This window comes from Psammomys obesus, unplaced genomic scaffold, assembly GCF_907164565.1.
Source record: "Psammomys obesus unplaced genomic scaffold, mPsaObe1.curated_primary_1811, whole genome shotgun sequence".
NCBI lineage: Eukaryota > Metazoa > Chordata > Mammalia > Rodentia > Muridae > Psammomys > Psammomys obesus.
This window is the reverse complement of record NW_026585626.1, coordinates 12,969,900-12,997,541: the sequence shown is the minus strand read 5'-3', so window position 1 is coordinate 12,997,541 and position 27,642 is coordinate 12,969,900.

Sequence of the window (27,642 nt, the reverse complement as noted above, 5' to 3'; positions counted from 1 at the left end):
GAGGTCATTATAGTTGTATACTTATACATTTTATATATGTCTGTATACGGAGATAGATACGATTTAAATTTTTACATTCAGGTTCTCCCTTACCAGTCTATAGAGGAAGACAATGCAACCAGTCCTAATGAGACCTGAGAGGCAAGGGTCAAATAAAAGGGGAGGAGGATTTCTCCTACTAGTGGAATAGGGGAGAGGCATAGAAAGAGAAGATGGAAGGAGGGTGGGTTTGGGAAGAGAAGAGGGAGGGGTCCAGAGCTGGGATACAAATTCAATAAATTGTAATAAATGTTATTTAAATTTTTATACAGTATATTTTCTTCATATCCTCTATTTCTCTAACTCATCCCAGATTCTATCCTCCCCAGCTCCATATCCATCCAACTTTATTTTCTCTCTCTTTTCTCTCTCTCAACAACAATAACAAAACAAAAATCTCAAACCAAAAATCAAAAGAAACAAAAATTCAATAAGTCAAATTTTACCTCGGCCTTTGAAGGCTAAGGCTCACATTCAACAGGCCAGTCTTCATTTCTCGAAGAAACTACAGGTAAGAAGCTCTAGGACTATGCACTATCACATTGTTTTATAAATTTTCAGACATTAACTTACAAAGGGCTTTTGTACAGCTAATACCTTTTCTGGCTTGCTCCAAGATGGCAGCTACCAGTATGTACCATATCTGCGGGCACAGCATCCAAAACTCCGAAATTGGTGAGTGGAGGGGCAGCTAAAGCCAGAACATGGACATTGGGGCTTCCTGGGTGAGAGGTGACAACCCGTGAGCTGGGACAGTTTGGATCCAGGTCACCTGTGGACATCTCCCGGGAACTGAGAGTGGTGAATATTCAAAACACCTATACTTCCCCTTGCTCCAAGCATGGGCCTCCATGATCGATGATTGAAATGGCAGAGGCCGCAGCTACTCCCAGGTCTGTGGTTGCATTGGAGAAGCTACTAGCCCAAGCAAGAGCATCCCTGCTCAGTGACTGAGACAGAAGAGGTGGCTTCTCCAAGTACAGGTCTCCCTGTCCAGTGGCCAAATGGTGGCTATCACTGAGCTAACAGATCTCTTACACTCTCATTTGCCCCCACAGACCCAAATCTGAGAGTAGAGACCAGGGAGAACCCCTGTGCTGTCCAATTAGGCCTGTGAGCAAGTGAAGGCACCTTCAAGTGAGTGAGTGCAGAGCCCCAGGTCCAGGGTTCCTCTATGCTAACAGCCAAACATCAGATCTCTCCCACCCATACCCCCACTGTGGGCAACACAGGGATCCTTGGGACAAAGGTCTCAACTTTGAAGCCCCTGTCCTGTGAGTCTACCATTGTAGTTGAGGCAAACAATTCCTAGAGCCCAGACAGATCTGAATACCAAGAGGACAGCACAGCAAGCCTTTAGGCCACTGAGGTATTCAGGGCACCTGCACATGTGCATTGCATCTGTGAATAGCGTCAGCACCCCCTCCTGCTCTTCAGCTCCACCTTTCCAGGCATCTATGCGCATACTCTAGCATCCTGTCCTACAAGGCACACTTCCACGCACAAGCCCATACTTGCACACATGCACCTGTGACCCTCTTCCTTTAGCTACAGCTGAAACACCAACATCCACTGTAGAATCAGTGGACCCCTATTGTCTTCCTAAAGAATACACCAGACACCAGAAACAGACAGACCCAGTCTGAAGTACAGACTCCATGAACAGACAGCGAAAGTTACAGATAAGCAGGTGACTAGAGGTTGGTGTAAGAACACATCCAATTTGCCAGCAACCCCTGTTGTGGGTTATTAATATTTTTCATTGATTTATCTTTTAGTTAATCAGAGGTTGTTCCTAAACCAGATGTATACCCAAATCACCACAAATAGATTAGGATTTATTTACTTACCCTAGAGCACAATGCTAGGCAATACTTACTTCATCCTAAACCTCCAAGCCTGCATACTTTCTTCCCATTCAGAATTTCCATCATTCTACTTGCTTTTAGTCATATCTTAGATTCCATTCTTCTCTACTGGTGGTTCCAGGTCTTCTCCTGCTGATCTCTGCTCTCTTCCTCGCTTCCTTCTTCTCCTCTCTAGGTCAGGATGTTCCACCCTACTCTCTCCATTGCTCAGCATTGTGACTGTTTCTTTTACTGACAATACAGAGAAAAAATGGTGGCATGTTTACACAACTGTGAGACAGGTGATATTAGAATAAGCATTACAATGCAATGTCAGAATTGAAACCAGATAGTGGGGAAGAGAAATCAGCATTTGGATGAACAACGGTAAATTGTATCCATTTCACAAGAACATTATACCTATAAAAGCCGAAAATCAATGAATATTTTCAGAAACACAGGAAAATTATTTTAAAGCTCTGCTTATTGAGTTATAAGAGGCACATAAAGAGGAAATGAACAAATCTCTCAGAGAAATAGCCACACAAGTGGAGGCACATAAAGAGGAAATGAACAAAGCCCTCAAAGAAACATAGGCAAATAAAGCCACATGAACAGAGACACATAAAGAGGAAAAGAATAAAAAAATAGACACCATCATGGGAAGACCAGAATCCACACTCAAACAGATGAAGGAAATTGTGCAAGACACAAAACAGAATTAGAGTCAGTAAAGAAAACACAAACAGAGAAAATCCTGGAACTGGAGAACTTAGAGAAAAGATCACAAACCACAGTGGTAGGTGTCACCAACAGAATACAACAGATGGAAGAAAGAATCTCAGGCACTGAAGATACAATTGCAGAAATTTATACATCTTTCGAAGAAGTAAAATCAGAAAAGCTCCAAACACAAAACAAGTAAGAAATCAAAGAAGCCATGAAAAGAGAAAATCTAAGAATACTAGGAATATACGAAAAAGAAGAGTCCAGGCTCCAAGTTCAAGAAAATATTTTCTTTTTTTTTTTTAACATTTATTAATTACACTTTATTCACTTCGTATCCCCCATAAAACCCTTCCTCCCCCCTCCCGATCCCACTCTCTCTCCCCCTTCTTCACATATGCTTCTCCCAAGTCCACTGATAGGGGAGGTCCTCCTATTCCTTCCTTCTGATCTTAGTCTATCAGATCACATCAGGAGTGTCTGCATTCTCATTTTCTGTGGCCTGGTAAGGCTGCTCCCCCCTAGGGGGAGGTGATCAAAGAACAGGCCAATCAGATTATGTCAGAGGCAGTCCCTCTTCCCATTACTATGTAACCCACTTGGACACTAAACTGTCATGGGCTACATCTGCATAGGGGTTCTAGGTTATCTCCATGCATGGTACTTGGTTGGAGTATGAGTCTCTGGGAAGACCCCTGTGTTCAAATTTTCTGGTTTTGTTGCTCTCCTTGTGGAGTTTCTGTCCTCTCCAGATCTTATTATTTCCCACTTCTTATATAAGATTTCATGCACTCTGGCCAATAGTTGGCCATAAGTCTCAGCATCTGCTTTGATAGTCTGCAGGGCAGAGCCTGTCAGAGGCCCTCTGTGGCAGGTTTCTAGGTTGTTTCCTGTTTTCTTTTTCTTCTGATGTCCATCCTCTTTGCCTTTGAAGAAAAAGTGGGGAAGACCCTAGAACTCATTGGTACAAGAGACAACTTACTGAACAGGACACTAACAGCACAAGCTCTAAGAGCAACAACCAATAAATGGGACCTCATGAAATTGAAAAGCTTCTGTAAAGCAAAGGACATCGTCATCAAAACAAAATGACTGCTTACAGATTGGGAAAGAATCATCACCAACCCTTTATCTGACAGTATATATAAAGAACTAAAGAAGCTGAAAAGCAACAAACCAAGTAATCCAATTAAAAAATGAGAAACAGAGCTAAACAGAGAATTCTCTGTAAAGGAATATATGGCAGAGAAACACTTAAAGAAATGCTCAACATCATTAGCCATTAGGGAAATGCAAATCAAAATGACCCTGAGATTTCACCTTACATCAGAATGGCCAAGATCAAAAACTCAAGTGACAACACTTGCTGGAGAGGTTGTAGAGAAAGGGGAACCCACCTCCACTTCTGGTGGGAATGTAACCTCGTACAACCACTCTGGAAATCAATCTGGCACTTTCTTAGACAACTAGGAATAGTGCTTCTTCAAGATCCAGCCATACCACTCCAAGGCATATATCCAAAAGAGGATCAAATACACAATAAGGACATTTACTCAACCATGTTTGTAGCAGCTTTATTTGTAATAGCCAGAAGCTGGAAATAGCCCAAATGCCCCTCAACTGAAGAATGGATACAGAAAGTATGGTACGTCTACACAATGGAATATTACTCAGCAATGAAAAATAAGGAAATCATGAAATTTGCAGGTAAATGGTGGGACCTGGAAAGGATCATCCTGAGTGAGCTGTCCCAGAAGCGGAAAGTCACACACAGTTGTTGGTATAATGTTCTTTTAAAATGACTTGGAGCATGAACCAGACCTAAGATTTCACAGAAAGCAAATATAATTTGGGAAATCTAAATGTTAGGAACCTGAGGCCTTGGAGGTTTAGGAGGGAGTAAATATTGCCCAGCATTGTGTTCTAGATTAACTAAAAAACCCAGTCTCTGTGTGGTGATTTGGTTTTACAGCTGCTGAGGATTAACAGCAGCGTTACAAGAACTAAAACAATACTAAATATTATTAACAGCCTACAACAAATGGCGCCCAACTAATCTAAGAATCCACACCTTTTAAATCTTACTTTATCATAATTTGGTTGGGGGGGAATTGTCTCCCAGTGATGCAAACCGAACTTAAAATCTAAAAACTCCCAGGTCAGTTACTATCTCTTTAAGAGAGACTCTTAAACCAGCCCAGGAGCAAAAGACAGCCTCCTGTGGGCAGACCTGAGACTTCCATAACAATACTGGCTGCTGCTGCAGTTTAACTAAGGGGTAAACAAGCATGGCTCTTTTATACTGTGGCTGGCTCAACTGGCTCAGCTCCACAGCCATGGCAGGAAAGAAAGTAACTGGAGGCAGACAAACCTCTAGACAGAGTTTGGCCTAAACTGCATGTAAAATAAAAATTGCCATGGCAGAGGGTGTTTTAATCCCTTTTGCTTCATTTTGGCTGTTATATTTATGGACTTGGTTGCAATATGCTTAATGGTGTTGGTTCTTCTCCATGCCTTCTCCAAGAAAGTTCAAGGAGAAAATGGGGAAAAAGCCAAGGATTGGGTTACAGACAATAGTAAGTTACAGACAATAGTACTCATCCAAATAATTAGATTAATAACGGCTAAAATTCAAAGCTCTCTGGCTGCAAGGTATTTGTCAGCTCTTTCTGGTAAGGGTCCACCAATCAACTAAATATAACATCAACTAAAATAACCAACTGGGCTTTGTTTGTTACAGCGTTAATTGGCACAACTGACCCCAAACTTAAAATTTTCTTTTCTGTTTACTTATTTTCATTTAAAGGCTTTGAGTTACAAATATACTGATTTGAAACTATATATATCTGAACAAGTTAGTGAAGGCAGAAGCCTTTCTTCCCAACACAAGTAAAAAGAAACAAGCAGATCTCTGAGTTCTGGATCAAGCTTATTTATATAATAAAAGCCAGGATGGCAACTCCTGCTGTTTAGCCACTTACAGAAATAGTGTAAGATTTTAAATGACAAAATTGTCCTTAAGGTTACCATGTAAATTCTTTTTTCTTAATAATAGATGTTATATCCTTACTGGTCTAAAGGTTGGATTCACATCATTTTTAGGTTTATGTAAAGATAGATAATGTCACACTGCTCTGGAAACTGCCTTATCCTTTTAAATGTGAGACATTTTCACAGGGGAATAATGTTGGTTGTGCCTATGAAAAAAGACACAAGAGGTTTACAGGTGGAAAAGTACACACCAACTTAGTTTAGTCCTGAAAACTAAAAAATTATATTCATATGTTTAAAAAACAAAAATTTCCATCCCATATTAAAAAGAGGGCAAGCCAAAGAATAGCCACTATCCTTGTAAAGCCCAGGTACAGGATGCCTAGGATATACTTAATGCTAAGGGTAAGAGAGTTTATATGCTAATGCTAAGAGAGTTTATATAAAGTTCAGCTATAAAGGCATAACTGTCCAGTCTGTATAAATAAGGGGCAAGCCAAAAAATAGCCACTATCAATGTAAAGCCCAGGTACAAGATGCCTAGGGTATGCTTAAATGCTAGAGGTAAGAGGGAGTTTAAATAAAGTTTGGCTATAAAGGCATAACTGCCCAGTCTATATAAACAAGGGGATAGGACAAATATCTACAACATACATAAAAATCTAGGGCTAAACCTCAAAACAGGTACAAGACATTTACGGTATGCTTATATTCTAAATTAAAAAGAAATTTATGTCAAGTTTACTTAAAACATGCATTTTCTATTGCTCAAGGCAACCAGCTTGTCTCTCTAATGGGAGGCTTCTCTAGGGAAATAGGTAGCAACTTGGCCTAATACAACAAGCACGCAAGAGCCTGAAAAGATATTTTAATCTATCTAACCTTGTTTTGATGATAATGATTATATGTTCAATAATAATGGTAACTTATATTGCTATTCCCTTTACAAGGGAACAACTCTGAAACTGACTGAGAGATAAAAAAAAATGTTTTCAGCCAAAAACTTCAACAATACTTGGCCAATAAATCCTTGGCTATAATATCTTCAACATGTATTATGCTAACGTTTTAATTTATATAGATTAAATTGGCTTACAGTTTCATCCTGCACATCTCATACACTTATAATTTTAGAACTCTATAATGCTTGTGAGGAGTTATATGTTTGCAGAACAAAAGAACTGGACACCAGAGATGCTGGATCAAACCTAACAGAATCATTCTTCAGCATGCTGAGACACTGACACATCTGTTCCAGCATCTTGCATGTTCCAGCATTCTGCTTGTTCCAGCCTCAACTGCTTCAATTGCTGTTTTCTCATCAAAGCCTGCTCCCAAAAGAACTTTGAAGAAAGCTACTAATTTTAACTGGTCCAGCATTTTAGACTGTTCCAAAAAGGACTTTTATGAAGCCTGAAATTTCTCAACATTCAAATGTTATTGGACCACAAATGTTACCGCTTGCTTAATTAACCATTTTTATTTGGGCCCCCTACAGGATTTCTACATGTCCACAATGTCAGCTAGAAGAAACTCATGAGAGCAGCGTCCAATTTCCTTTAAAGGGGGTTGGGTATGTTTTTTGGTTGTTTGCTGTGGTTATGAAATTTTATTGTCATTAGGAGATGTTTATTATTAATGGTCTTATTCAAAGTAAAACAAGGAATATACAGGAATATTTTATAAAAATAGAAAAAAGGGTAGATTATTAAATCTATTCAACTTAAGGTTTTATTTGTTATTCCCAAATAAGGTTAATTTTAACTCTGGTATAGGATTTTGCATATTGATGCAAAAATAAGTATTTTTAATACATTGGTATAAGCTTTACTATATTGATAGAAAGTCAAGGTTACTTCCAATACTTTTAAACTATTATTAAAAGGTGGTTAGGATATTAAGTATGCAAGTTAATTATTAGTTATTCAACTCATAGTCATGTCAGACACTAGTCTAATTTATCACAGGAGTATATCTCGTAGGTTTGACAGATAGATATGATTTTGTATACAAAGCAATTACATAAAGATAGGTAGTCTTCAAAAACTTCAGAGACCTACAGAATATGGCATTTAAAATGTTCTTGTTATTTTAAAGATTCTTTGACAATGAGACAAGTCATTTCCTGGCAGCACCCCACCTACCTAAACGAAGATAATGAGCATCGAAGAACCTCCATATGGAGATGGCTTCAAATGTGGCAAACAAGCCACTCAGGTAAAGAAAATACCCTCGCTTCACAACAGACAAATTCTGCCTAAAATGGGCAAGCTTAAATGCAGGACAAGTCGACTGCCAAACTCTGCCAACACGGGTAAGCAAGTCCTAAATAGTTCCTGCTTCATGTATATGTCTGTCAAGATATTCTGAGCCAGAAGGCTGAAGATGATGCTCCAACGTTATAGAGAGTTATGGGTGACTAACTGTTCAGCAGCAAACTGTCTCTGTCATTTTTTTATTTTTTGGAAGCTGCTAACATGCACTTCCTATTTAGTCTCATAACTAATTTTATTCCTTCTCAAGTCTATGATGGGGTTGAAGACCAAATAGTTACAGTATCACATTTAAGATTAAGTTGTTTAGAAATTAAGAAATCTTTTTATATAGGTAATACCAATAAGGAAAAAGTTAATTTAGGTATAGAACTTTAAACTTATCAAGATAGATAGGATAATCAGACACTTTCTCCTAAGAGAAAGCTCTCCATGTGCTAAATACACATGGACTAGACATTGCACGTATAGATCTTACCTAACAGTTTTCATAATTTCATAATTGTTGTATTGAAAGAAAAGGAGCCTTTTATTGGACTTAAAGGGGGAAATGTTGGTATAATGTTCTTTTAAAATGTATATGCCTTACCCTTGTTAATTCAAATGCTGATTTCCTCACCCCCAACTCTCTGGTTTCAATCTGGATATTGCATTGTGATATTCACTCTTGTGTAAACAGGACAGAAATAAAGCAACTAGATACAATGTTGTGCAATGGGAAGAGCCAGAGGACAGGAAAGAGGGGAGGAGCTAGAGAACAGGAAGGGGCGAGAAGGAGGAGGATCTCGAGGAGAGGAGCATGAGGAGAGCAGAGCGGGAGGAGAGAGCTTGGAGGACTTGGAGCATGAACCAGACCTAAGATTTCACAAAAAACAAGTATAATGTGGGAAATCTAAATGTTAGGAAACTGAGGGCTTGGAGGTTCAGGAGGGAGTAAATATTGCCCAGCATTGTGTTCTAGGTTAACTAAAAACCCAGTCTCTGTGTGGTGATTTGGTTTTACAGCTGCTGAGGATTAACAGCAGCGTTACCAGAAGTTAAACCCATAGTAAATATTAATAGTTGACTACAACACATGGTATATACTCACTCATATAGATATATAATATAGGATAAACCTACTAAAATCTGTACATCTAAAGAAACTAATTAAGAGAGAGGACCCTGACAAAAGAAAATATTTTCGAGAACATCATAGAAGAAAATGTCCCCAATTTAAAGAAAGAGATCTCCATTAATATACAACAGGCCTACAGAATACCAAAAAGACTAGATCAGAAAAGAAACTCCTCACTTTATATAATAGTCAAAACATTAAATCTATAGAACAAAGAAAAAACATTAAAAGCAGCAAGGGAAAAAGGCCAAGTAACATATAAAGGAAGACCTATCAGAGTCACACCAGACTTCTCAACAGCAACTATGAAAGCCAGAAGGGCCTGGGCAGATGTTAAGCAGACTCTAAGAGACCACAGATGCCAATCCAGAGTGCTATACCCAGCAAATCTTTCAATCAACATAGATGGAGAAAACAAAATATTCCTTGACAAAACCTAACTTAAACAATATCTACAAAGCAACCCAGACCTACAGAAGATACTAGAAACAAACTCCAATCCAATGAAATCAAGTACATCCAAGAAAACATAGATAGAGATAACTTCATAACAACAACAACAAAATTAAAGGAAAACAAGCATAGAAACACAGTAACACCAACAACTCCACAATAAAAGGAACTAACATTCATTGGTCACTATTCTCTATCAACATTAATGGACTCAGCTCTTCAATAAAAAACACAGAGTAACAGAATGATTGTGGAAACAGGATCCAGGATTCTGTTGCAACAAGGAAACACACCTCTGTAACAAAGATAAACACTACCTCACAGTAAAGGGATGGAAAAATGTTTTTTCAAGCAAAAAGACCCAGAAAACAAGCTGTGATAGCTATCTTAACATCTAATAAAATAGATTTCCAACCAAAATTAACCAAAAAAGATGAGAAGGGGCACTTCACTCTCATCAAAGAAAAAAATCTACCAGGAGGACATCACAATCATGAACATCTGTGCCCCAAATACAAGAGCAAAAGCATTTGTACATGAAATCACACACTGATCCAACACCTTAAGTGGAAGACTTCGATACCCCACTTTCACCAAGGGACAGATAATCTAGACAGAAGCTAACCAGGGAAATAATGCCACTTACAGAGGTCCTAAATCAAATGGACCTAACAGATGTTCACAGAACTTTTCACCCAAATTCATAAGAGAATACCTATTTTTCAGCACTTCATGGAAATTCTCAAAAATTGGCCATGTATTTGGGCACAAAGCAAACCTCAACAGATACAAGAAGATCAAAATAATCCATTCTATCCTATCAGACCACCATGACCTAAAACTTGACATCAACAACAATAGAAATAACAAAAAGCCTACCTACACATGGAAATTAAACAAGTCCCTACTCAATGAAAGCTTTGTCAGTGAAGAAATAAAAAAAGAAATTAAAGACTTCCTAAAATTCTATGAAAATAAAGGCACAACTTACCCAAACTATGGAACACAATAAAAGCACTGTTAAATCACTAAGTGCCTCCAGAAAAGAGTTTGAGACATTTCATAAGCAACTTAATGGCACACCTAAAAGCCCTAGGAAAAAAGAAGCAGACATACCCAAGAGGAGTAGATAATTGGAAATAATCAAACTCAGAGCCAAAAGCAGTGAATTAAAAACAAAGAAAAGAATTCAAAGAATCAATGAAACCAAGAGCTGGTTCTTTGAGAAATACAACAAGATACACAAACCCTTAGCCAAACTAACTGAAAGGCAGAGAGAAACTAGCAAAAACAGCAAAATAAAAAATGAAAAGGGGGACATAACAACAGATACTAAGGAAATCCAAACAATCATTAGGTCTTAATACAAAAGCCTATATGTCACAAAATTTAAAAATCTAAATTAAATGGACAATTTTCTTGATAGAGTTCATTAACCAAAATTAAATCAACATCAGGTAAATAGACTAAGTAGTCCTATATACCACAAGGAAATAGAAGTAGTCATCAAAAGTCTTTCTTCCAAAACAAAGCCCAGGGACAGATGGTCTCAGCGCAAAATTCTAGTACACCTTCAAAGAAGAGCTAACTTCAATTCTCTTCAAACTATTCCACAAAATAGAAACAGAAGGAACATTACCAAATTCATTCTATGAAGCCACAGTCATCTTGATACCTAAACCATACAAAGACCCAACAAAAAAAAGGAAACTTCAAACCTCTCTCACTTATGAACAATTGATGCAAAAATACCCAGCAAAATACTTGCAAACTGAATCCAAGAACACATAAAAGATATCATCCACCATGACCAAGTACGCTTAATTCCATTCATGAAGTGGTGGTTCAATATATAGAAATCCATCAATGTACATCACCATATATACGAACTGAAGGAGAAAACAACATGATCATCTCCTTACATGTTGAACAAGCATTTGACAAAATCTAATACTCATTCATATTTAAAGTCTTGGAGAGATCAGTAATACAAGGCACATACATAAACAAAGTAAAGACAATATACAGCAAGCCTATAGCCAACATCAAACTAAATAGAGAGAAACTCAAAGCAAGTCCACTAAAATCAGGGACAAGATGAGGCTGCTCATTGCCTCTGTATCTCTTTAACATAGTATGTGAAGTCCTTGCTAGAGCAATAAGACAAGCAAAGGAGATCAAGAGAATACAAATTGGAAAAGAAGTCAAAGGATCACTATATGCAGATGATATGATATTATACATGAGTGACCCCAAAAATTCAACCAGAGAACTCCTTCAGCTGATAAATACCTTCAACAGAATGGTTAGATACAAAATTAACTCCAAAAAATCATTATCCCTTCTGTATACAAAGACACAAGGGCCGAGAAAGAAATTAGGGATATAACAACCTTCACAATAGCCACTAATAACATAAAGTACCTTGGTGTGACTCTAACCGAGCAAGTGAAAGACCTGTTCAAAAAAATTTCAAGTCTCTGAAGAAGATATCAGAAGACTGAAAGATCTCCCATGCTCATGGATCGGTAGGATTAACATAGTGAAAATGGTCTAACTGAATAGCTACTTGTAGAAAAATGCAAATTGATCCATACTTATCACCCTGCCCAAAACTAAAGTCCAAGTGGATCAAAGTCCTCAACATAAAACCTGACACACTAAACCTGTTAGAAGAAAAGGTGGGGAAGAACCTTGAACTCATTGGCACACAGAGATAACTTCCTGAACAGAACACCAACAGGACAGGCTCTAAAATCAACAGTCAAATAAATGGGACCTGAAAAAGTTGAAAAACAAAAAGAGACTGTTATCAGAACAAAATGACAGCCTACAGACTGGCTACAGGATCTTCACCAACACTATCTCTGACAGAAGGCTAATATCCAGAATATATAAAAAACTCAAGAAGTTAAAAAGCAACAAATCAAGTAATCCAAATAAAAAATGGGGTACAGAGCTAAACAGAGAATTCTCAATTGAAGATTACCAAATTGCTGAGAAACACTTAAAGAAATGTTCAATGTCCTTAGTCATCAGGGAAATGCAAATCAAAATGACCCTGAGATTTTACTTCACACCCATCAGAATGGCTAAGATAAAAAACTCAAGTGACAACACATGACATGCTGGAGAAGATGTGGAGAAAGGGGTACATTCCTCCACTGTTTGTGGGAATGTAAACTTGTACCACTTTAGAAAATCAGTCTGGTGGGGGGATCCAAAATGTTGGTGACCAGAGCTCACCGTGTCTAAGAAGCAGAGGGTTTGAAACTCCAAAATTGGTGAGTGGAGGGGCAACTGAAACTAGAAAATCAACCTGTGGTTTCCTGCAAGCTAAAGGACATCACAGAAGCAGAGAACATTTAGATTCAGGTCAGGCTTGGACTTCTCTGGGAACAAAGAGGGGCACTTCCCTTGTTTGGGCCTCTCTCCTCCTCAGGGTAGCCGACCCACAGCCAGTGACATGGAGCACATAACTCACTGTCTGGAGACTAAGACAGCAGAGGCAGGGCTCCTAGCTCCTCAGCTATGGTGACCAACTGTATCCACCCCCAACTATCTACTTGCTGCAAAGTACCCACCAGGCAAGTCCCAGCTGCAAGTGGCCATACCAACTTTGCAGGGCCTCCAAGCCAGTGATTGGATGGACCTCCCAAATCCCTCAGTGGCAGTTAGCCAGATATACAGCCACCAAAGCCAGGCAGACCTGCAAAATCACTCCAGTACACCAGGTGCCAGGCCACCTAGGTCTGTGGACCACTTTTGTGGCTCCCCAGGACTTCCCAGCAGTCACCTGGACACTCTAGTTCTGCAGCTGCAGCTGGACTCCCCAGTTCAGTTCAGCAGCTGCTGCACCACTGAGCTGACTGAGATCAACCTGCCACATCTGACTCAGCAGGTCCAAACTGGCCAGTAGAGAACAGGAGGAACCCCTGTGCTTTACGATTTGACCTGCTAGAGAGTGAGTGCACCCTCAAGTGCCTCAGAGCCCCAGACCCAGGGTGCTTCTAAGCTAGCAGCCAGACATCAGATCCCCTCCCACCAATACATGTACTATGGGAAACAGAGGGTTTCTTGGGACATTGAAACTCCTGCTCTGCAGATCAACCAGTGGGGTTTAGGCAAATAACTCCTGGAGCTCAGTTAGAAACAATTACCAGTAGCTTGTAGGCCACTGATGTTCTCAGGGAGTTTGCACCCATGTTCATCACCAGCCCTTGCAATACCTTTCGCGCCTGCGACCCCTTTGGTGCCTGTAAGGCACCCCTCCCTCACACTGAAGGCCTCTACATTGTTTAGCACCCTGTCCCTCAGGGCACAGTTCTATTCACAGGCATGCACACATGCTTGCCCGCATTTGCCCTTCTGAACGCTCGAACATTCCTCCCACAGGTACAGATTAAACACCAATGCACACGCTGAAACCACTGGACCTCTCTCATCTTCCTGAAGTATTCCCCAGTCACTAGAGAAAGATGGTACCAGTCTGAGCTGCAGAATCCAAGAACAAACAGTGAAGGTTACAGAAAAGCAAATGGCCAGAGGACGGTGAAAGAAGACATCCAACAAAAATCAGGAAATATTGGGTTCACCAGCAACACTCAAAATCAATGGATACTCCAATTTATTGGAGACAGAGGAAAATTACTTAAAGATATGCTTATCCAGTTATTAGAGACACATAAAGAGGAAACATACAAATCTCTCAAAGAAATTGCCACACAGATGGAAGCAAATAAAGAGGAAATGTACAAAGAGACACAGACAAATATAGCCAAACAAATAGAGACACAAGTTGAGGCACAATTAGTGGCATATAGAGAAGGAAAAAAAGGAAAAATAGAGGCCATCATTCAGAGACAGTAAGCCACATTCAAACAGATGAAGGAAAAGGTGCAAAGCATGAAAACAGAATTAGAATTAATAAAGAAAACACAATCAGAGAAAACCCTGTAGCTGGAGAACTTAGTGAAAAGATCAGGAACCACAAAAGTAAGCATCACCAATAGAATACAAGAGATGGAAGAGAGAATCTCTGATGCTGAAGATACACTTACAGAAATTGATACTTCTCTCAAAGAAAAAGTAAAATCGGAAAAGTCATAAATACAAAATATCTCCAAGAAATCAAAGACGCCAGGAAAAGGCAAAATCTAAGGATAATAGGAATTGATGAAAAGGAAGATCACAAGTTCCAAGGTACAAAAAAAAATCTTCAAGAAAATTGTAGAAGAAAATTTTCCCCACTTAAAGAAAGAGATGTCCATAAATATACAAGAGGCCTACAGAATCCAAATAGACTAGACCAGTAAAGAAACACCTCACATCACATTATAGTCAAAACACTAACTCTACAGAACTAAGAAGAGATATTAAAAGCAGCATGGGAAAAAAGGTAGACCTATCAAAATCACACCAGACTTCCCATCAGAAACTATGAAAGCCAGAAGGGACTGGGCAGAGGTCATGCAGACTTAAGGGGACCACAGATATCAACCCCAACTACTATACTGAGCAAAGATTTCAATCAACCTAGATGGAGAAAACAAAATATTACATGATAAAACTAAATTTAAGTAATTTCTACACAGCAAACCAGGCCTACAAAAGATACTAGAATGAAAACTCCAATTCAACAAAAACAGCTATACCCAAGAAAACATAGGATAAAGATAATGTCCCCACAAAAAGTAAAAGAAAACAAACAATGAATCACACCAACTCCACAATAAAAGAAACTAACATTCATTGGTCACTATTATCTAGCAACATCAATGGACTCAACTCTCCAATAAAAAACACAGACTAAGAGAATGGGTGTGAAAACAGGATCCAACATTCTGCTGCATCCAAGAAACACACCTCTGCAACAAAGATAAACACTACCTCAGAGTAAAGGGATGGAAAAATGTTTTTCAAGCAAATGGACCCAGAAAACAAGCTGTAATAGCTATATTAATATCTAATAAAATAGACTTTCAACCAAATTAATCAAAAAAGATGAGGAAGAACACTACATTCTCATCAAAGGAAAAATCCACCAAGAAGACATCACAATCATGAACATCTATGCCACAAATAAAAGAGCGCCTGCATTCATAAATGAAATGTTAATAAAACTTACATCAAACATAGATCCTAACACCTTAATAGTGGGAGACTTTAACACCACACTCTCACCATGGGACAGAACTTCTAGACAGAAGCCAAATAGGGAAATAAAGTCATTTAAAGAGATCCTACTTCAAATGGACCTAATAGATGTCTACAGAACTTTTCACCCAAACTCAAAAGAGTATATCTTCTTTTCAGCAGCTCATAGAACCTTCTCCAAAATAGACAATATAGTTGGTCACAAAGCAAGCCTCAACAGATACAAGAAGATTGAAATAATCCCCTGTATTCTATCTGACCACCATGGACTAAAGCTGGACATCAACAAAAACAGAAATAGCAAAAAGCCTACATGCAGACAGAAACTGAACAACTTGCTGCTCAATGACAAATGGGTTAAGAAAGAAGTAAAGAAAGAAATTAAAGACTTCCTAGAATTCAATTAAAATGAAGGTACAACATACCCAAATTTATGGGACACAATGAAAGCAGTGCTAAGAAGAAAATACATAGTCTTCAAGAAGAAATTGGTAACATCACATACAAGCAACTTAATGGCCCAAGTGAAAGCTCTAGGAAAAAAAAAAAAAAAAAAAAGAAGAAGAAGCAGATACACCCAAGAGAAACAGATGGCTGGAAATAATCAAACTCAGGGCTGAAATCAATCAAGTAGAAATAAATAAAACTGTTCAAAGAATCAATGAAACCAAGAGCTGGTTCTTTCACAAAAATCAACAATAGACAAACCCTTACCCAAGCTAACTAAAAGGCAGAGAGAATCTATCCAAATCAGCAAAATCAGAAATGAAAAGGGGAACATAACTACAGACACTGAGGAAATCCAAATAATCATTAGGTCTTACTACAAAAGCTTATATGCCAAAAAATTTGAAAATCTAAAAGAAATGGACAATTTTTCTGATAGATTCCATCTACCAAAATTAATTAAAGATCAGGTAGAAAGATTGAATAGCTCTACATCCTCAAAGGAAGTTGAAGCAGTCATCACCAGTCTTACCTCCAAAAAAAAAAAGCCCTGGGCCAGATGGTTTCAATGCAGAATTCTACCAGACCTTCAAAAAAGTGGTAACTCTAATTCTCTTCAAACTATTCCACAAAATAGAAACAGAAGGAACATTACCAAACTCATTTTTTGAAGCCACAGTCACCTTGATACCTAAACCACAAAAAGACCCAACAAAAAAAGAGAACTTCAGACCTATCTCTCTTATGAACATTGACACAAAAATGCTCAATAAAATACTTGCAAACTGAATCCAAGAACACATAAAAGATATCATCCACCATGACCAAATAGGCTTCATCCCTGGAATGCAAGGGTGGTTCAATATATGGAAATGCATCAATGTAATCCACTGTATAAACAAACTGAAGGAGAAAAACCACATGATCATCTCCTCAGATGCCAAAAAAGCATTTGACAAAATTCAACACCCATTCATGTTTAAAGTCTTGCAAAGATCAGGGATACAAGGCATATACCTAAATACAGTAAAGGCAATATACAAGCAAGTCTATAGCCAACATCAAACTCAATGGAGAGAAACTTAAATCAATCCCACTGAAACCAGGGACAAGGCAAGGATGCCTACTCTCTCCATATCTCTTTAACATAGTACTTGAAGTCCTAGCTAGAGTAATAAGACAAGTAAAGGAGATCAAGGCAATACAAATCAGAAAAGAAGAGGTCAAAGTTTCACTATTCACAGATGATATGATCATATATCTGAGTGACCCCATAAATTCTACTGTAGAACTCCTTCAGCTGATAAACACCTTCAGCAAAGTAGCTGGAAACAAAATTAACTCAAAAAAAAAATTAGGAGCCCTCCTGTATACCAAAGACAAAAGGGCTGAGAAAGAAATCAGGGGCACAACACCCTTCACAATAGCCACTAAAAACATAAAGTACCTTGGGGTAACTCTAACCAAGCAGGTGAAAGACCAGTTTGAAAAAAAAACTTCAAGTCTCTGAAGAAAGAAATTGACAAAGACATCAGAAGATGGAAAGATCTCCCTTGCTCATGGATCGGGAGGATTAACATAGTGAAAATGGCCGTTCTGCCAAAAGCAATCTACAGTTTCAGTGCAATTCTCAAAATACCAACAACATTTTGTAAAGACCTTGAGAGAAAAATTATCAACTTCATATGGAAAAACAAAAAGCCCAGAATTTCTGAAATGATCCTGTACAAGAACAGAGCATCTGGAGGTATCTCCATCCCAGAGCTCAAGCTGTACTACAGAGCAACAGCAATAAAAACTGTGTGGAATTGGCATAGACACAGAAAGGTGGATCAGTGGAAACTGAATAGAAGACCCAGAAATAAATCCACATGCCTGTGAACACTTGATTTTTGACAAAGAAGCCAAAACCATCCAATGGAAAAAAGATAGCATCATCAACAAATGGTGTTTGACCAACTGAATGTCTACATGCAGAAAAATGAAAATAGATCCATATTTATCACCCTGCACAAAACTAAAATCCAAGTGGATCAAAGATCTCAACATAAAACCAGATACACTCAATCAGTTAGAAGAAAAAATGGGGAAGAGCCTAGAACTCATTGGTACAGGAGACAACTTCCTGAACAAAATACCAACAGCACAGGTTCTAAGAACAACAATCAATAAATGGGACCTCATGAACCAGAAATGCTTCTGTAAAGCATAGGACACTGTTTCAAAACAAAACGACTACAGACTGGGAAAGGATCTTCACCCACCATATATCTGACAGAGCACTGATATCCAGAATATATAAAGAACTAAAGAAGTTAAAAGGCAATAAATCAAGCAATCCAATTAAAAAATGAAGTATAGAGCTAAACAGAATTCTCTGTAGAGGAATATAGAATGGCAGAGAAACACTTAAAAAATGTTCAACGTCCTTAACCATCAGAGAGATGCAAATCAAAAGGACCCTGAAGTTTTACCTTACACCCATCAGAATGTCTAAGAGCAAAAACTGAAGTGATAACACATGCTGGAGAGGTTGTGGAGAAAGAGGAACATTCCCCCATTGCTGGTGGGAATGTAAAATTATACAACCACTTTGGAAATCAATCTGGCTCTTTCTCAGACAGTTAGGAATACTGCTTCCTCAAGATCTAGCTATACCACTCCTAGGCATATATCCAAAAGAGGATCAAGTACACAGTAAGGACGTTTGCTTAACAACGTTTGTAGCAGCTTTATTCGCAGTAGCTAGAATCTGGAAACAACCCAGATGACAATCAACGGAGGAATGGATACAGAAATTGTGGTACTTTTACACAAGGGAATACTACTCAGCAATTAAAAACAAGGAAATCATGAAATTTGCAGGCAAATGGTAAGATTTGGAAAAGATCATCCTGAGTGAGGTATCCGAGGAGCAGAAAGACACACATGATATATACTCACTTATAAGTGGGTACTAGACCTATAAGATAGGATAAACATACTGAAATCTGTACACCTAAAGAAGATAAACAAGAAAGAGGACCCTAGATAAGATGATCAACCCTCACTTAGAAAGACAAATGGCATGGACATTGGATGTAGGAGAAAACAAGTAACAGGACAGGAGCCTACCGCAAAGGGCCTCTGAATGTCTCTACCTTGGAGTGTATCAAAGTAGATACTGAGACTCATAACCAAACCTTTGGCAGAGTACAGGGAATCATATTAAAGAAGGAGGAGTTAGTATGACCAGGAGAGAGTAGGAGCTCCACAAGGACCAAATATATCTGGGCACAAGGGTCTTTTGTGAGACTGTATCTCCAACCAAGGACCATGTATGGATATAACCTAGAACCTCTGCTTGGATGTTGCTCATGGTAGCTCAGTATCCAAGTGGGTAGGTACCCTAGTAAGGGGAACAGGGTCTATTTGTAATATGAAGTCAATGGCTGGCTCTTTGACCCCTTCACCCTCACCTGAGGGAGGAGCAGCCTTGCTAGGCCACAGAGGGGGACTTTGCAACCAGGCCCGAAGATACCTGATTAGCTAGGGTCTGATTAAAGTGGAGGAGGTCCTCCCCTATCAGTGGACTTGGAAAGGGGCAGGGAGGAGATGAGGAAGGAAGGGTGGGATTGGGAGGGAATGAAGGAGGGGCTACAGCGGGCATACAATTTGAATAAAATGTAATTAATAAAAATAATAATTTTTTTAAAAAAGGCTTTTTCTGTACAGCATCAGTACTTTACTATTTTTCCCTTTTATCTTTGGAGCAACTTAAATAGTAATAGCAGATTGGGGGCTGGAGAAGAAAGTCAGCTGTTAACAGAGGCAGATGGCCTTCCAGATGACCCAGGTTCAGTTTCTAGTACCCACATGCTGACTCACAAATATTCCTGTCTTGGGCTCCTCTTCTGCTCCCCTTGAGCATCAGTATTGTACTTGGAACATGGCACATATGTAGGCAAAACACCCATACCCATCAAGTAATAGAAATTTAAACAAAGACAGCAAAAAGCCGCTTTCAGCTAAACGAGGCTTAGCAGGTGCTTGCAATCATGGGTCTGTTAGTAAAAAAAAATACATGTAGAACCTGTGAGTTGTATGGCAGTAAAAATACTGAGTTTAATACCCAGAAACTGTATAAAAAGACCAAAGCAATCACACATTTTAGTAATCCCCGCTTTCTTATAGCTGGATGGAAGGTCCAAAAAAGAAATACTGAGAAGTTTCTGGATCTGAAGTAAACAGAGGGGTTTAAGCAGTAGCATTCTGTCACAGAAGAAGTTAACCAAATATCCTGCACTCACATGGAGGGACTAATACATGCCATACATGCACATAGCTTCAGCAAACATATAACTAGACACACACACTCCATAAGTGCACACATTCATGGCAAGCATGTATGTACACACAGAAACACATGCATACCGTACATGTACACAGCCTTGGCAACCGTATACCTACACTTAAATTTGTGCAACACGTACACACAGGAGAGAGAAAGAAAGAGAGAGAGAGAGACATGGCAAGTGTGTCACTCATATACCTACATCACACAATAAGGACATTTGCTCAACCATGTTTGTAGCAGCTTTATTTGTAACAAAACTCATTTAAAAATTAAATAGAGATGTATAAATATGGATGGAATTAGCAAAATATGATGAAATCTTCACAGGGTAAATGATCTAAGGTTTTAGGAAATGCACATAAGGAAGACAAAGGCAAAGAGATGCCAATCTTTTGTTTTAATGCCTTGATTTTCCATATAGAATGACCATCCCTCCTGATTTCTTAAGGACAGCCCCAGATTATGTTCAGTCTAAATATTCAAAGTGATTTCATCACTCCTTAAGGTACTCAAGTATGTATAATTATGCCTAATGGCTCTATCTATCACCTAAAAAGATCACCTAAAAAGAGATTTTTTTCCCACACCCAACTATGCTTTACTTGTATAAAATCCTGAAGAAAACTGAAGGGTTTTTAGTTCATGCTGCCAAAGAAAAGTATCACCAACTGCCTGGCTTCAGCTGCAGGCATGTACTGTCACAGTTTGTAAGTCTGAATCCAAGACTGAGGTATTGGGGTTGCTTGGTACCGAAGGATGGAAAGGAAGATCATGGAGGCACCTCGAGGAGTGTGGGTTCCTCTTCTTGATCCTTTGTGTCATTTTCTTGGCATGAATGGATGGCTAAATGACCGTGTATGGAAATCAGTACTTAAATATTTAACTAGGAAAAGAGGACAAAATATCTCTTCACAGCCAAATGCTAAACACCAGAGAAACTATTAGGCTTTTTCAAGGTTTGTTTCCAAACACTGGTTAATATTTGAGACTTACAATATCAACGCTTGGTGGAGTCAAGATACCTACACTGCAGCTAACACTACAACAAGAAGAAAGTATGTTCATGGAGATGGAAGCTCCACCTTAATATGATTGGTCATGTCATGCCAGCATCCCTGCCTTAGGCTCCTCTCAATGCCCCTACAGTCTCAGTGTTTTTGTTTGTTGTTTGTGTGTGTGTGTGTGTGTGTGTGTGTGTGTGTGCTTATTATTTTTGTTCTGTTTGTTTTGCAGTTTCTTTGATAGATGGTGCAATATGTTCCAGGACAGAGATTGTGGTTTGGACAGAAATGTCTGTTTGAATTAAAGATCTACCTCTTCTTAGAGAATCACAGTACAGAATGATACTTATGGATATTGGCAACTTATTCACACAGTGGCATTTGCCTTGCAGGTCAGAAAGAACAAGTACAAAGCAGGCAGCTTTTTTGTAAGAGTAGGAGAATTGGTTGTGGGAAGGAGTTTACACCTCCAGCAAAGTGACATGATGAGCTGGAGGGCTGGGATGCCAGGCAGTGTGTAGTGCTGTAGTTCAATCCTGTCTTTAGGTTTATATTGCCATTATTATTTTGCGTGTTGTGCTGCTTATGTTTGTCAACTTGACACAACTTAGAATCACCTGAGAAGAATATTAACCAGGAATAATTTAAATCAAGTTAGCCTGAAGGCATACCAATGGTGATTGACTAGGGAGGGTGTCCTGCACAGTATAAGTGAGAGCAAATCTAGCTGAAAGCAAGCAAGCATTGAAGCCAGCAAAGGATGCACTTATTCTCTTTGCTCTTGAATGTGTATATTATGTGAATAACTGTTCAAGGTCTCCCAAAGATGAGCTGTAACTTGAAATCACAAACTAAATAAACCTTTCACTCTCCCTTGTTGCTTTTTATCATTTGCTACAGCAATAAAAATGAAGCTAAAAGACTTGTTTTCCCCTGGTATGATTTTACTCAAGGAATAAAGGCTTTCTCAAAGAAAAGCAGAAAATTTAATACAAGAACTATTTTAACTTATGTCTTTCATTCCTCCCCTTCCTTGCTTCCTTCCTTTACCTCTTTTGCGTACCTTCCTCTCTTCCCTTTTTGATCCATTTCCTTTCTTCCTCTCCCATTTCTCTTCTTTTATTCTTTCTAAACAAGTACTGACTCTCCTTGTAGGCCAGATTTGCAACTCAGGAACCACCTACATCAGCCTCCCCGATCCTAGACTGACAATCCTGCATCATGCCCATCATTTTATTTCCTTAATATGCACAAATATTTTTAGTAAACATTTTGTTTAAACATTGGAAGGCAAGAACATATTCTAACTTGAATTATGTTCTTTCTACAGCTTCAAACTGTTTACATCTTTATACTTATTTATAGATACGCTAATTGCGCATGTTAGCCATTGTTATTCCTCTTATATATTAATACATTTGTGAATTTGATAAAGAAGCAGAAAAGCAACAATCATTTCCTATCTTTACGTCTCTCCAGGAACTGTTCAATATTCTAACCCTTATCAGGCAACATCATATCCTCTTTTACATCAAGCCACTGGATGAGCTTCCGGATACATTTTAAAATAACGTCTCCACTCAATGTGCATATCAGATTTAAAGCTGCTTGCACTTGAAAGATTACGTTAGTGCTGACATGTCTGCTAGTTAACAGTGATTATGGCTGCTTTTCTTGTGGCTATTTATTTCCATAATAATATTTGCTTTTTTCCATTGTCGTTTTCATGGATAAAGGCATCTTTAGTCCCATCCTCATGGAAAGCCAATCTATCCCCTTCACATTTTCACCCTCACAGATGATTAAATCACTGTAAGGTATAATGCAAACCTTTTTACTATTACTCTGTCTAAATACTAAGTCCAGGCTCAGGTAGGAATTAAAAATTAGACTTATAGAATGTTTTGAAATTGCCTGAGGTATAGGTAGATATTGCAAAGAAATTGCTTTGTGGAGAAACTATGCAGAACCAGAAAGTGGATCCACACTAGTTGGTGCAGGAGGAAGGAGGTAGGGAGGCAGCTGACATGACACCTCTCTTCTTAATTGCAAGCGTTGAGAACTGGAATCAAGGTGAGTTATTCTCAACCAATGGGAGAATTTTGGTGAGGTCTGTTACAAGATGGGCATCAGAAAGGGCAGAGAGAAAGAATCACAGAAAGCAAAAACAAGGAAGTGTTTTTCCAAGGCATTTACAAAGGCACTCTGTCTGCTGATGTCTTTCCTTCCTAGCAATATTGACAAATGGGAGCAGAGTTCTACTCCATCAACTGACTTGAACTTATATTGGCTGTCAGCTGCAGACCAAATGGGCACATCAGAGGATTAATGAAAATCTGGTTGCTACACTTACTGTTGCTATAGAAATGTATAGCTAAGGAGGGCTGGATGAAAGATGTCAGGTGCAATCGTGTTCAGCCCAAGGCTAACAATAATGGCAGAAGAGAATGTCTCTTTGCATTAAGGAAGTCAGTGGATTTCACATCAAGGGCCTTTGTAATAGGCCTCCACAGTCTGCTTGGGGTTATGTAGCACCTGTGTGTTTGGCTTTTAAAAGAATTGTCAGCATGAATCCAACAAGACTGCAGGAGAACTGACCCAGCTCAAGGAGTCCTTGTGTTTCACTGACCTCATGCAGCCTTGCTGGCTCAGGCAAGAATTGCTATAAAACAGTCCTTGGTGTTGTGTCCTCATAAGAAATATGGCTTTTGTTCTGCCACATATTTTTCTGTTTCACAGATGTGTAAGGGGGTTAAAATGTACACTTGTTCACATTTTTTGGAATCCAGTGCCCTCACTTTTCTTCAAACACTCACATAGTCTATTCTGTACACTTATATTGAGAGTTTTAAAAGACATACTTTAAAAAAAAATCAGAGAGCATAGAGGAGCATGCAAGGAATAGGACCACGGCCATGACCATGTATCAGACCTCCCTGTTACAAACTGTTCTAAACATCCCAGATTGTAGTTAAATTTTTAGGAATGTGCATGACTGGCATGGCCTGACAGATCCCAAATGAGAGCGGAACAAATTCAAAGAACCACAATGACAGTGCAAGTTGAGCACTTCCACAGCAGTAGGGAAGGAAATTGGCCTTGGCATAAACCTGTTGGTAAAGTCATAGAGGACACTGGCATGAACTTTCATTATTTAGATACAACAGAATAAGAGCAATGTATCCGAGTGCATACACTGGTAGTTACCCAGACGTGAGATGAAAAACAAGGGCTTTATGGCAGTTTAGTGTCCAAGTGGGTTACATAATAATGGGAAGAGGGACTGCCTCTGACATAATCTCATTGGCCTGTTCTTTGATCACCTTCCCCTGAGGGAGGAGCAGCCTTACCAGGCCACAGAAGATGACAATGCAGCTACTCCTGATGAGATATGATAGACTTAGATCAGAAGGAAGGAGAGGAGGACCTCCCTATCAGTGGACTTGGGGAGGGGCATGCGTGAAGAAGAGGGTGGGAGGGTGGGATTGGTAGGGAAGGAGGGAGGGCCTTATGGGGGGATGCAAAATGAATAAAGTGTAATTAATAAAAAAAGAAAAGAAAAACAAGGGCTTAACAATTGCAGTGACTTGGTCCTACTGTAAGCAAGCAGAATGAGATGGGATGAGGAACATAGAATGATATAACAGGGAGAAGTCAGGAATTCTAGATGAAGTCTCAAGGAGCCAAGTGAATTAAAACATTTTTATCTTTGGTCAGGGAAGCACCCATGTTGGAAGCCCAGATACTAATGCAACTTTTTTTTCTAAATGTAAGAGAATTTCATACATGTGTATAAAGCATTTTTATTAAATCCAGTCCCCAATAATTCCCCCCCAAATCTCTTTCCTATTCCCTTCACCATTTTCCCTCCTAACTTCATGAATGTTTTAAACCCACTGAGTACAGTTAGTGCTGCGTATTGTGCAAGCTAGGCTGGAAGGCCGTCTGAAATCCCACATGAGGCCAGGGTCCCGGCAGAGTGGGAGCATGCACAGGGTAACTGGGTTCCTATTGAGTCAAGTGGACCACCGGAGGGCCATCAACACCACAGGCGCCATCAGCCTTCCCAGTCTTTGTGAGGCACATGCCTGCTAACAGTGGTGGTCAAATTTATGACAAGCTTATGTGGAATCCAAAAGACAAGCTATATTTAAAGTGTTTTAAAGAGTCTATTTTAAGGTTTGGGATGCATTCGCCATTTATTAAGCAAGAATTAAATAATTGGGCTATGCAAAACAGACCTATTTCCCAAGATTGGAAGAGTTTGATGTCAGCTGTTCTAGAAGCTGGTCAGCAACTGCAATGGTTATCATAATGGAGAAATGAAGCCATAAAAAGGAAGAACTTAATATAGAAAGGGGGATAAATGTTAAAAAAATAAAACTGCTTGGTGAAGGCCATTATGTTGATTTACAAGAGCAAACCCAGTTTGATAATGTCATACTTGAACAATATTGGGCTGCAGTTTTAAGAGCACAGGACATGGTTGAGGAGCCGGAGTAGAGGGGAACTACCTCATTTACTAAGGTAATACAAGGCTCTGGAGAAGCCTTCACTGAATTCTTACAGAGATTGACTTCTGCTGTCAATAGAGCCTTACCAGAACCTGAAACCAGAAAGTCATTGATAAAGATTTTGGCATTTGAAAATTCAGATATTGAATGTAAGAGAGGAATTAAACCATTAAAAGCATGATGAGTTCGAATAGATGAATGGAGAAAAGAGACAACTGATATTGGTTCTCAGAAGCATAATGCTAATATCACTGGACAAGCTATAGCTAGAAATCTCAGAAATCAAAATCCTGGTGTTATAATTGGGTGAATTTGGCCATTTCCAAAGAAACTGTAAGACTACAAGCTTCAGAGTTCAAAATAGTAGGTGCATTGACTCTGAAGAAAATGGTGTTCATAGAAGAGAACAAGCAGTTTCTGGCTGTAATGAAATGCAAAAGCTTCGAGGGTTTTGTAGCCACTGTGGCAAAGGAAAATGTTGGTCTAGGGTTTGCAAGTCCAAGAGAGATGTATAAAGTAACCTCTTGCCATCAGGAAAGGAATGAAGGGACCTGTCAGTTCAAGGTCCCGCAATAAATAATGAGAGCCACCTTTCTTTGATCAGCCTGGATGTACCAGGCAGACAGGAAAATCAAAAGTACTGATGATATAATGCATGATACTGAAGGTAGTGGAGTTTTGGATCTGGCCACAGATAAGCCTTTTACACTATCCCCAAATGTTGAATGTTACAAGATAACCACTGGATTTTATGTTCCTTTACCTTCAAGGTACAGTAGAAATAATCCTGGGAAGAAGTGGATTAACTTCTCAGGGATTTATTGTACATCCAGGTATCATAGATGGGGACTGCAAGGAAGAAGTTAAAATCATGGTATATGTGAAAAAGGAGATGCGAGTTAATGCAGGAGATAGAATTGCTCAGCTACTACTGTTTTCTTACAGCTACAGCAAGGCTGCTCCAGTAGAAAGAACAGGAGGTTTGGGGAGTACTGGAAAATGTGTGCTCTGGCAAACAGTGGTTAGCAATAAGAAACCCGAATTAATGATGTTGAAAGAGGAGGTTTGGTGGACACAGGAGCTGGTGTCAGTTTGTTGCAATCTGCTTAAATTCTGTAGCTTCTCTGTTGAGCCCTACTATATTTCCTAGCATAACTATGGCTTTTCTGTTAATACAGGCTGTAGCCTTTAGCATTTCAGAAACCATTTTGTCTATGTCTCTATGATTTAATTTCTCAAAATTTGTATACTTTGTTACCTGGACACTCTATGAAGTCCTCCAACTGCAGAACCAATCAAATTAAAAGGTCAGTTAGAGATTCTTTGTCTAGCTTGCCAAAATGACACAATGTTGATTCCTATACCTGGATACATGGTTGCAATTTTTTTAACCTAGTTGTTACCTAGTTGTGGTTTGTTTTCTACACCTGGTTACCTGGTTGTGTATATATATATATATATATATATATATATATATATATATATATATATATATATATATATATATATATAACCTGCTTTAGGAGTAGTCTTACTTCCAAATCCAGATTATGGCCCTGGCCAGTCAGTCCCTGGTTAATCTTCAATAAACATCTGTTGCGTTGAGTCTGGTGCTGGGTGGTCAGGGAGTGGCTAATCCTGAACCCATAACAAGTATACCTTTCCAAAAGTCTTGGAATCCAGATTGGCCACTTTAGAAAGGTTATGCGCAGTTAACAGGAATTGGTAAATTATCACAAATA